Here is a 9,378-nt window from a genome sequence, read left to right on the forward strand (position 1 = left end):
ACTTTAGAGAATGCGATTTACAATCAATACATGTGAATATGGAATTAGTATAAGCCTTAGGTTTAACCCATAGAGTCCGAATGAAGTCAAAACCCTACTCGTTTGTTTGAAGCTGATATTACCTTATTTTTAATCTTGCTTTCATAAGTTAATTATAAATATTTAGAAATCTTGTTTCAGTTTTAAGTTTAATTTTCTCCCTTTAATCCAAACAACTCGATTGCTCCAACTTGAAAACAGTAGAAAACTTAGTGCTTAGCAACCAATCCTCGTGGGAACGATACTCACTCATCATTTTATTACTTTGTGCGACTAGTGCACTTGCTATTTATGCATGTTGTAATTACAACGCATCAAGTTTTTGGCGCCGTTGCCGGGGATTGAATTTTGTGTTAACATTAAAATTTTTGTGTGTTAGGTAGATTGGAGTGTTATTTTTACTTAATTGTTTTTTTTTTTTTTTTTTGTTATTTTTCTTTGTTTGGTGTGATTTCACTCTTGCTATTTTTCTGTGTAGTTTATGCGAAGAGCAAGACGTCAGCCAGTGGTTCCTATTGAACCTGAGATTGAAAGAACCACTTGAAGACTGAACAGAGAAAGAAGAGAAAGAGAAGCTACAATTGAACCAGAAGTAATAGTTGTAAAGATGGCAGAGAATAGAACACTAAGGGAATTCTCTGTTCCCACAGTTGAAGATAGTAGGTCAAGTATTACTAGACCAGCGGTACAAGCCAACAACTTCGAGATAAAGCCGGTAATCATCCAGATGATCCAGCAGTCGGTTCAGTTCGGGGGGGATTTGAAGGAAGATCCAAATCTACACATTGCCAATTTTTTGGAGATTTGTGATACGTTCAAGTCAAACGGAGTGTTAGATGATGCAATCAGATTGGGACTATTCCCATTTTCATTGAAGGATAAAGCTAAGGGATGGTTACTGGCACTACCAGCAGGAACAATCACCACATGGAATGATTTAGCACAGAAGTTCCTGACCAAATTTTTTTCCTCCAGCAAAGTCTGCAAAGTTGAGAAATGACATCACGTCATTCTTTTAAGAAGAGTCAGAATCATTGTATGAGGCTTGGGAGAGATACAAAGAATTACTGAGAAGGTGTCCACATCATGGGTTGCTAGTTTGGATGCAAGTCTAAACATTTTATAATGGATTAACGGTGAATGTGCAAACTATGGTGGATGCAGCCTCGAGAGGAGCATTACAGAATAAGACTCAGAAAGAAGCTAACTAGTTGCTTGAGGTTCTGGCAAGCAACAATTATCAAAGACCTAATGAGAGGGTGCAATCGAAGAAATCTATGGGTCTTTATGAAGTTGATGATTATACAACCATTTCAGCCCAACTGACAGCACTTTAGAAATAGTTGGGAAGTATGTAGGTAAATTCCATTCAAGCTCCTCAACTAACTTGTGATTTTTGTGCAGGTAATCACGTGAGCAATGAATGTCAAGTAGGGAACACGTTTGCCTTAGCATCGTCATCATCGGAGCAGGTTAACTACTTGGCTGGAAATCAAAGGCAACCGAACAATCCGTACTCCAACACATATAATCCTGGTTAGAGGAATCACCCGAACCTGTCTTGGGGTAATCAAAACCAACATAATCAGCAAAACAATCAATGGAATCAAAGGGCATTGCCAAACAACCAAACAGGGGTGAACAACCAACAAGGAGACCCAAGAGTGACAAAATCGGAGGACATGTTTAGGAAGTTTATGCAAGAGACCACGAGTTTTATGAATGAGATGAGAACTAATTTCAGAAATCAAGGGGCGTCTATTTGGAACTTGGAGGTACAGATGGGGCAGTTAGCTGAAAAGCTAAATGAGAGATCACAAGGGTCTTTACCAAGCAACACAGTGACTAACCCACGTGAGCAAGCAAATACAATAATTTTGAGGAGTATAATAGTTTTTGAAGAAGTGGGAAAATCAAGAGAAGAAGAAAAGCCACCAAGGGAAAAAGAAGAATCTGATAAGGAAGTAGATGAAGAGATAGTTGCTGAAGAGAAACCATCTATTTCTAGGGAAGAAGGACAGAAACAGGAAGGGAGGTAAAAAAAAAGGAAATAGAAATTGCCATTTCCCGAGATACCACCAGAACTGGCACATCACACTTCACCTGTGCCGTTTCCTCAAAGACAGAAAAAGAATTAGGATAAGCTGTTTTCCAAATTCATTGAAAAATTTAGAAAATTGCATATTAACATTCCTTTTGCAGATGCATTGCAACAGATGTCGAGCTACATGAAATATCTAAAGGAAATTTTATCAAACAAAAGGAAGTTAGAGGATGAGGAAACAGTGATGCTGACAGAGGAGTGCAGCACCATTCTCCAAAAGAAGCTACCTCCGAAACTCAAAGATCCAGGGAGTTTTACTATTCCTTGCATTATAGGAGATATTACTTTTGATCGTGTTTTATGTGATTTAGGTGCTAGCATCAATTTAATACCTTTTTTTGTTTTCAGGAGATTGGGAATTGGTGAAGTGAAGCCAACGACCATGTCGTTGCAACTTGCAGATAGGTCCATAAAACACCCACGGGGTATAGTTGAGGATGTGTTGGTGAAGGTGGACAAGATAATCTTTCCGATAGATTTTGTCGTATTGGACATGGAGGAGGATAAGGAAATGCCTTTTAGTTTGGGCCGACCATTTCTAGCCACAAGAAGAGCACTCATAGATGTGCAAGAAGGAAAGTTACTGTTGAGGGTTCAGGATGAGACAGTAACATTCAATGTGTTTGAGGCTATGAAGTTTCCATCTGAGATGGATTCATGCTTTAGTCTTGATGTGGTGGATAAACTAGTAGCGGAGACCATTGAAGAGAATACTCCATAACTACCTCTAGAAGCATGTATTGCACAATCAAGAATAGTAAAGGTAGAGGAATCAGCAAAGAATGAATGAGCTAGATTGTTGGAAGCACTTCAACCGATTGATGAAAACCAGGATCTTGAATTTGAGGAATTTGATTATGAGAAAGAGAAGGCAAAGGAAAGAAATTAGGAACCTTCAAAGCTTGAATTGAAACCCTTACCTTCCCATCTCAAATACATGTATCTTGGGGAATCAGAAACATTCCTAGTAATCATCAATTCAAAGTTGAGCAACTTGGAAGAAGAACGATTAATTCGGGTTTTGAGAGAACATCGATCAGCAATTGGATGGACTATTTCAGATATTAGAGGCATCTCTCCATCTTTTTGCATGCATAAGATACTTATGGAGGATGATATGAAGCCTAGAGTTCAATAACAAGAAAGATTGAATCCTTCGATGAAGAAAGTGGTGAGAAAGGAGGTGGTGAAACTTCTAGATGCGGGAATAATTTATCCTATTTCTGACAGTCCATGGGTGAGTCTGGTGCAAGTGGTTCCGAAGAAGGGAGGTATCATAGTGGTAAAGAATGAGAGCAATAAATTGATACCAACTAGGACGGTCACAGGCTGGAGAGTATGCATTGATTACCGAAAATTAAATGAAGCGACAAGGAAGGATCATTTCCCACTTCCTTTCATCGATCAGATGTTGGAGAGGTTGGTAGGGCATGCTTACTACTGTTTCCTGGATGGTTATTCAGGGTACAATCAGATTGCCATCGCTCCTCAGGATCAAGAGAAGACGACCTTCACTTGTCCATATGGCACCTTTGCTTACCGAAGGATGCCCTTTGGGTTATGCAATGCACCAGCCACATTTCAGAGATGCATGATGTCGATCTTTAGAGATATGGTGGAACGGTTTATAGAAGTCTTCATGGATGACTTCTCAGTTTTTGGTTCATCGTTTGATAATTGCTTAGCTAATTTTTCTCTTGTTTTGCAGCGATGTAAGGAGACGAACTTGGTGCTCAATTGGGAGAAGTGCCACTTCATGGTCTAGGAGGGAATAGTGTTTGGTCATAGAATTTCAAAAGACGGAATAGAAGTGGATCGAGCAAAAACAGAAGTGATTGAGAAGCTGCCACCACCATCAAATGTTAAAGCAGTTCGAAGTTTCTTGGGGCATGCAGGGTTTTACAGATGATTCATCAAGGACTTTTCTAAGATTTCTAAACCCCTTTGCAATTTGTTGATTAAAGATGTTGCTTTCGATTTTAATGAAAAATGCATGCATGCCTTTCTAACTCTAAAAAAATTATTAGTATCTGCACCTATTATTGCAGTTCCTGATTGGGGACTACCATTTGAATTGATGTGCAATGCTATTGATTTTGCTCTAGGAGTAGTGTTAGGACAAAGGAAAAACAAAGTGTTGCATGTAATTAAGTATGCTAGCAAAACACTCACTGATGCACAATTGAATTACACCACTACTGAAAAAGAATTGTTGGCTGTGGTTTTTGCTTTTGACAAATTTCGTTCATATTTGTTAGGTGCAAAGGTGATTGTCTACACGGACCATTCGACACTCAAGCACCTATTAGCAAAGCAAGAAGCGAAACCTCGGTTGATAAGATGGATCCTATTGCTTCAGGAGTTTGAGTTGGAAATTCGAGATAAGAAGGGGTCGAAAAATGTGGTGGCAGATCACTTTTCAAGGATTGAGAGACCAATCTAGGGAAATGAAGAGGAAATTCCAATTAGAGAAACATTTCTGGATGAGAAATTGATGAGAGTGGATGAAGCACCATGGTATGCAGATTTTGCGAATTATTTGTCATCGAGGGTGCTCCCAATTGGAATGACCTTCCAACAAAAGAGGAAATTCTTTTCAAATTTGAAGTATTACTTTTGGGAAGAGCCATTTTTGTACAGACATTGTGCTGATCAAATGATACGTAGATGTGTCCCGGACGAGGAAATGGAAAGCATTCTACGGCATTGTCACGAAAGGGAAGTGGGTGGCCATTTTGGAGGAGCTAGGACAGTAGCCAAGGTTCTTCAATCTGGGCTTTATTGGCCAACGCTTTTTAAGGATTCTTTCCGGATGGTTCAAGAGTGCGACCAATGTCAACGGATGGGTAATATTCCAAAAAGGGATGAGATGTCTCTGAACAACATCCTTGTGGTTGAGCTGTTTGATGTGTGGGGGATTGACTTCATGGGTCCCTTCCCAAATTCTTTTGGGAACACTTATATTTTGGTGGCGGTGGACTACGTATCGAAGTGGGTGGAAACGACTGCATTTCCATCTAATGATGCTAGGGTAGTGGTCAATTTTGTAAGAAATAACATTTTCTCAAGGTTTGGGGTACCACAAGCAATCATTAATGATGGAGGATCCCATTTTTGCAATAGGCAATTGGATGCATTTTTGGGAAAGTATGGAGTAAAGCATAGAGTTGCAACACCTTACCATCCACAGATGAGCAGGCAAGTGGAGCGGTCTAACAGAGAACTTAAGGGAATTTTATAAAAGACAGTTAATGCATCTAGAAAGGATTGGTCACGGAAATTAGATGATGCATTATGGGCCTACCGAACTACATTTAAGACTCCAATTGTTATGTCTCCATTTAGGATGGTCTATGGGAAAGCATGTCACTTACCAGTATAACTCGAGCATAAGGCATACTGGGCAGTCAAGCAGCTAAACATGGACTTAACAGCTGCTGGGGAGGAAAGGATGCTGACTTTGAATGAACTCGATGAGTTCCGTCTCGAAGCATATGAGAATGCTCGAATTTACAAAGAGAAGACAAAAAGGTGGCACGACAAGCATATCAGGAAGAAGAACTTTGAAGTGGGTCAAAAAGTGTTGTTGTTCAATTCTAGACTTAGGCTCTTCCCCGGATAACTTAAGTCTAGATGATCCAAACCATTCACAGTTACAAGAATTCACTCATACGGAGCGATGGAAGTTTCACATGAAGAAAAGGGTACTTTTACAGTCAATGGATAAAGATTGAAGCCATACATTGATGGGGGTGATGAGTTGCAAGTCCATCCCGATCCGGCTTGACATTCCGACTTGAAGAATTGAGAAAGTCGAGCTTTCGACTATAAACAAGCGCTCCTTGGGAGGCAACCCAAGTGTTTTCATTTTATTTATCTTTTTCGATTGCTTTGTAGCTGTTTAGTTTTTGTTTGATTTTGTTTATGAAGTTTAATTGGTGTGTTTTTGGATGTTTCAGGTGAAATTGCGAATCAAGGTGGAAAATTGAATCTTCCAGTTTTCGCCACGACGAAGCTTTTTCTTTGCCGCGGTGAAGCAATTTTTGAAAATTTTGGTAGGCGAAAGGTTCCAGACCTCGCCGCGACTCTATTCTCTCTGTATTTTTTCACCGCGACTAAGGAATTTTGGGCGAAATTGACTAAGGGAACTTCACCGCGACGAAGATCTTTCATCGCAGCGGTGCTATACTCTCGGTAATTTTTCACTGCAGTGAAACCTGGGTTGAAATTAGGGTTGAACGAAGAACTTCGCCACGGCAAAAACTGTTGTGTATAAATATTCAACGCAACGCTTCATTTTTTTGCGAACCTCTCAAACGCAGTTCAGAGAAAAATTTTCCAACATTCAATCCAGAGCTATCCTAGTGATTTCCAAGCAAAGTTTCTCACTCCTTAACCCTCCTAAACACCAAAACAACTCATTTCAACAACAATTTTTGCAAAAAATTCACGAAATTTTTTAGTTCAAGAAATTTGGGGTTTTGCAATCTAGGCTGATTTTGGCTCAATTGGTGGCGAATACTCCTTAGTTTGGGTAAGATTTCACGTTCTCTAAGCTTTTTATCTCAAAAAAATTTCAAATTTTGATTGTTGGTTGATTGTGCATTGTATGATATTGAGGAGTGTGGGTTTTGAATTTTGGAGTGTTTGGTTGAATTTGGAAAAACCGTAGTTTGGGGATCTAAGTGCAAATTTTTGGAAGTGTTGTCAATTTTTGCAGGATTGAATTGGTTGTCGTAGGACACTTAGGTTTGAATTTTTGGGTTGCATTGTTGAGTTGAAGTGTAGTTTTGGAGAAAATGCCACTCAAAGTCAAGGTACCACCCAAGGGCAAGGGAAAAGGAAAGAAAGTAGACGACCGGTTTGTAAGTGAAAAGGCTTAGAAAAACCATGAAGCAGCAGCCAAAAGGAAAGACAAGGGGTTTATCCCTGAGCGTGGACTGACTGCAACCCAGGCTGATGAGTGGAGTCTAGGGAGAAGTTGGGAGGACTTTAGGAGTGAACCCACACATGCAGCTGTGGAACCACTGGTGAGAGAGTTTTATGCCAACCTCCCTGAATGTGATGAGGGGGTTGTTTTTGTGAGGGGCACTGATGTGGTATTTATGGCAAAGGTCATCAATGATTTCTATGGCTCACCTCACATTGACCGGGATGAGTATGCGGATTTTAGGAAGACACAGTTTAAGGATGATATTATTCTTCTGGTCATTACAAAACCGGACACCACTTGGGAGGTTTCAAAAAAGGGCAAAAAGAGCATCAAGGGAACTAAATTGACACCGATGGCTTGGTTGTGGCAGTATTTTATCAGTGTGAGGATGATGCCAGAAACGCACTACAATGTAGTGATGTATGAGAAGACACTTTTGTTGTATTCTATTGCCACAGGAAAGAGAATGGATGTGGGACAAATTATCCTGAACAACATTTAGCATGCAGCCAAACTAAGGCGAGGCAGCTTTCCGTTCCCACATCTCATTACAGAGTTGTGCACTCAAGCAGGAATCGCGGTACAGGATGATGAGCCACTGATCCATGCTACCCCAGTCCTCGACACAGCCTACTTCCGCAAACATCTTGAGCCTCAACCAGAAGAAGGGCCCAGATCAGGCACCAAGAGAAGGAGAACAACAGCAACTGCCTTCGCATCTAGTTCAACAGTCCCAATGAGAGAAATGATGCAGCAGATGATGGATAAGATGAAACGGATGGAGCGACGTCATGGGTGGCTGGCAGAGCAGACTAGGAAGACACACGATCTATGTAACAACTGCTGTAACTAGTAAAATGCTTGCATAATAATAATAGAAAATGGGCCCAAAACTTTTCTTTTTATTATATGTAATAAGTCTTTTATACACAAAGAGCATTATTTACAAAATGCCATTTAAAAAGACAAAAACAGGGGAAACAGTGTAGCTATTACTCCTCGCTTGCCGACGCCCCTCTGACTGCATCATCACCTAGATCCTGTATCCATAAAGGAAAATGACGGGGTGAGCACAAAATAATGCTCAGTAAGTAAACCCTCTATTTGTCTATCCCCGTAACTATTTTTCTTAATTCCTTCCTCACACTTTCTTACTAACGTCATGACCTCATCTTACCGGAGGTACGGCCGGATGCCGTTCACATAGCACCATCTCACTCTGCATGACTGTCGGGTGGAGTTCACATAACACTAACCCGTTCTTAATGACTACCGAGTAGGGATCACAAAGCACCTACCCGTTTCTCATGACTTTCGGGTGACGATCACAAAGCATCAACCCATTTCTAATAACTATCGGGTGACGATCACAAAGCATCAACCCGTTTCTAATAACTATCGGGTGACGATCACAAAGCATCAACCCGTTTCTAATACTCTTCTCATTCACTCTACTCTAGCACTTCTCATTTTCTCTACCTTTATAGTAGTTGCATTCACGAAGTTCTTTACTCATAGAGCAAGTGCATACACAAAGTTTTCTACTCTTTCTTAAGTCACTTCTCAATGCACAATTAATGCATATGGATGGTTCATCTCCACTAATGCACTTATGAAATGCCAACATGCAATGTTGCAAGAATTAAGGTTCACTACTCATACTCAAACCTCTATTAGGCATTTCATCAAACAACTCAAGTGCATAACAAGACTCTACTATAACAATAATTCTATGTCTTTCTCTAACCATCCAAAATGGGAGAAAACTCCCTCACATAGCCATAATTCCTGCCATAGAATAACACTTCCAAAAAGGATTTCTCAATATCCTTCAATTCCATCTCAAACTACATTTCCAACCCATATCTCACTTCTCACAATTGAAGTGTATGAACAACCACAAGCAATAATAATCTCCATTTAAAACTCAATAACATAGCATATAACATGTATATAACATACATACATAATTGCTATTAAAACCCTAATCAAGAAAATTCTCAAATCTCAACTTGGGTTGGGATTTACTTACCTTGTTATGGAGAGATCTCACTAGCTCTTCCTTTCTCTTGGTTTGCTTGACTTTTTCTCTACTCTTTAAACAAATGAACAAAAACCCTCAATATTCAAATATACTCAAAATCTCACAAAACTTCACATCCAAAGCAAGAATCCTTACCTTAGGATGCCTTAGATTGATTTTCTACCCCAAATCACTCCAAAAGCCCTCTAAAAATCCTTGAACAAAAGAAAGAGAATTTGAGAGGAAGTAAGAAAGGAGAATGGCGATGGAGAAGAAGAA

The 9,378-nt window shown here is 39.8% G+C and overlaps 1 non-coding gene across 1 annotated transcript; it reads right to left on the reverse strand.

Annotated features, from left to right (window-relative positions):
• Positions 1–1,025: 1,025 nt before the first annotated feature.
• On the reverse strand, positions 1,026–1,132 carry LOC116114152. The gene has a single exon (XR_004125514.1). It is a non-coding gene; the product is annotated as a small nucleolar RNA R71 (small nucleolar RNA).
• Positions 1,133–9,378: the final 8,246 nt, after the last annotated feature.

Source organism: Pistacia vera, unplaced genomic scaffold (assembly GCF_008641045.1).
Source record: "Pistacia vera cultivar Batoury unplaced genomic scaffold, PisVer_v2 Contig700, whole genome shotgun sequence".
NCBI lineage: Eukaryota > Viridiplantae > Streptophyta > Magnoliopsida > Sapindales > Anacardiaceae > Pistacia > Pistacia vera.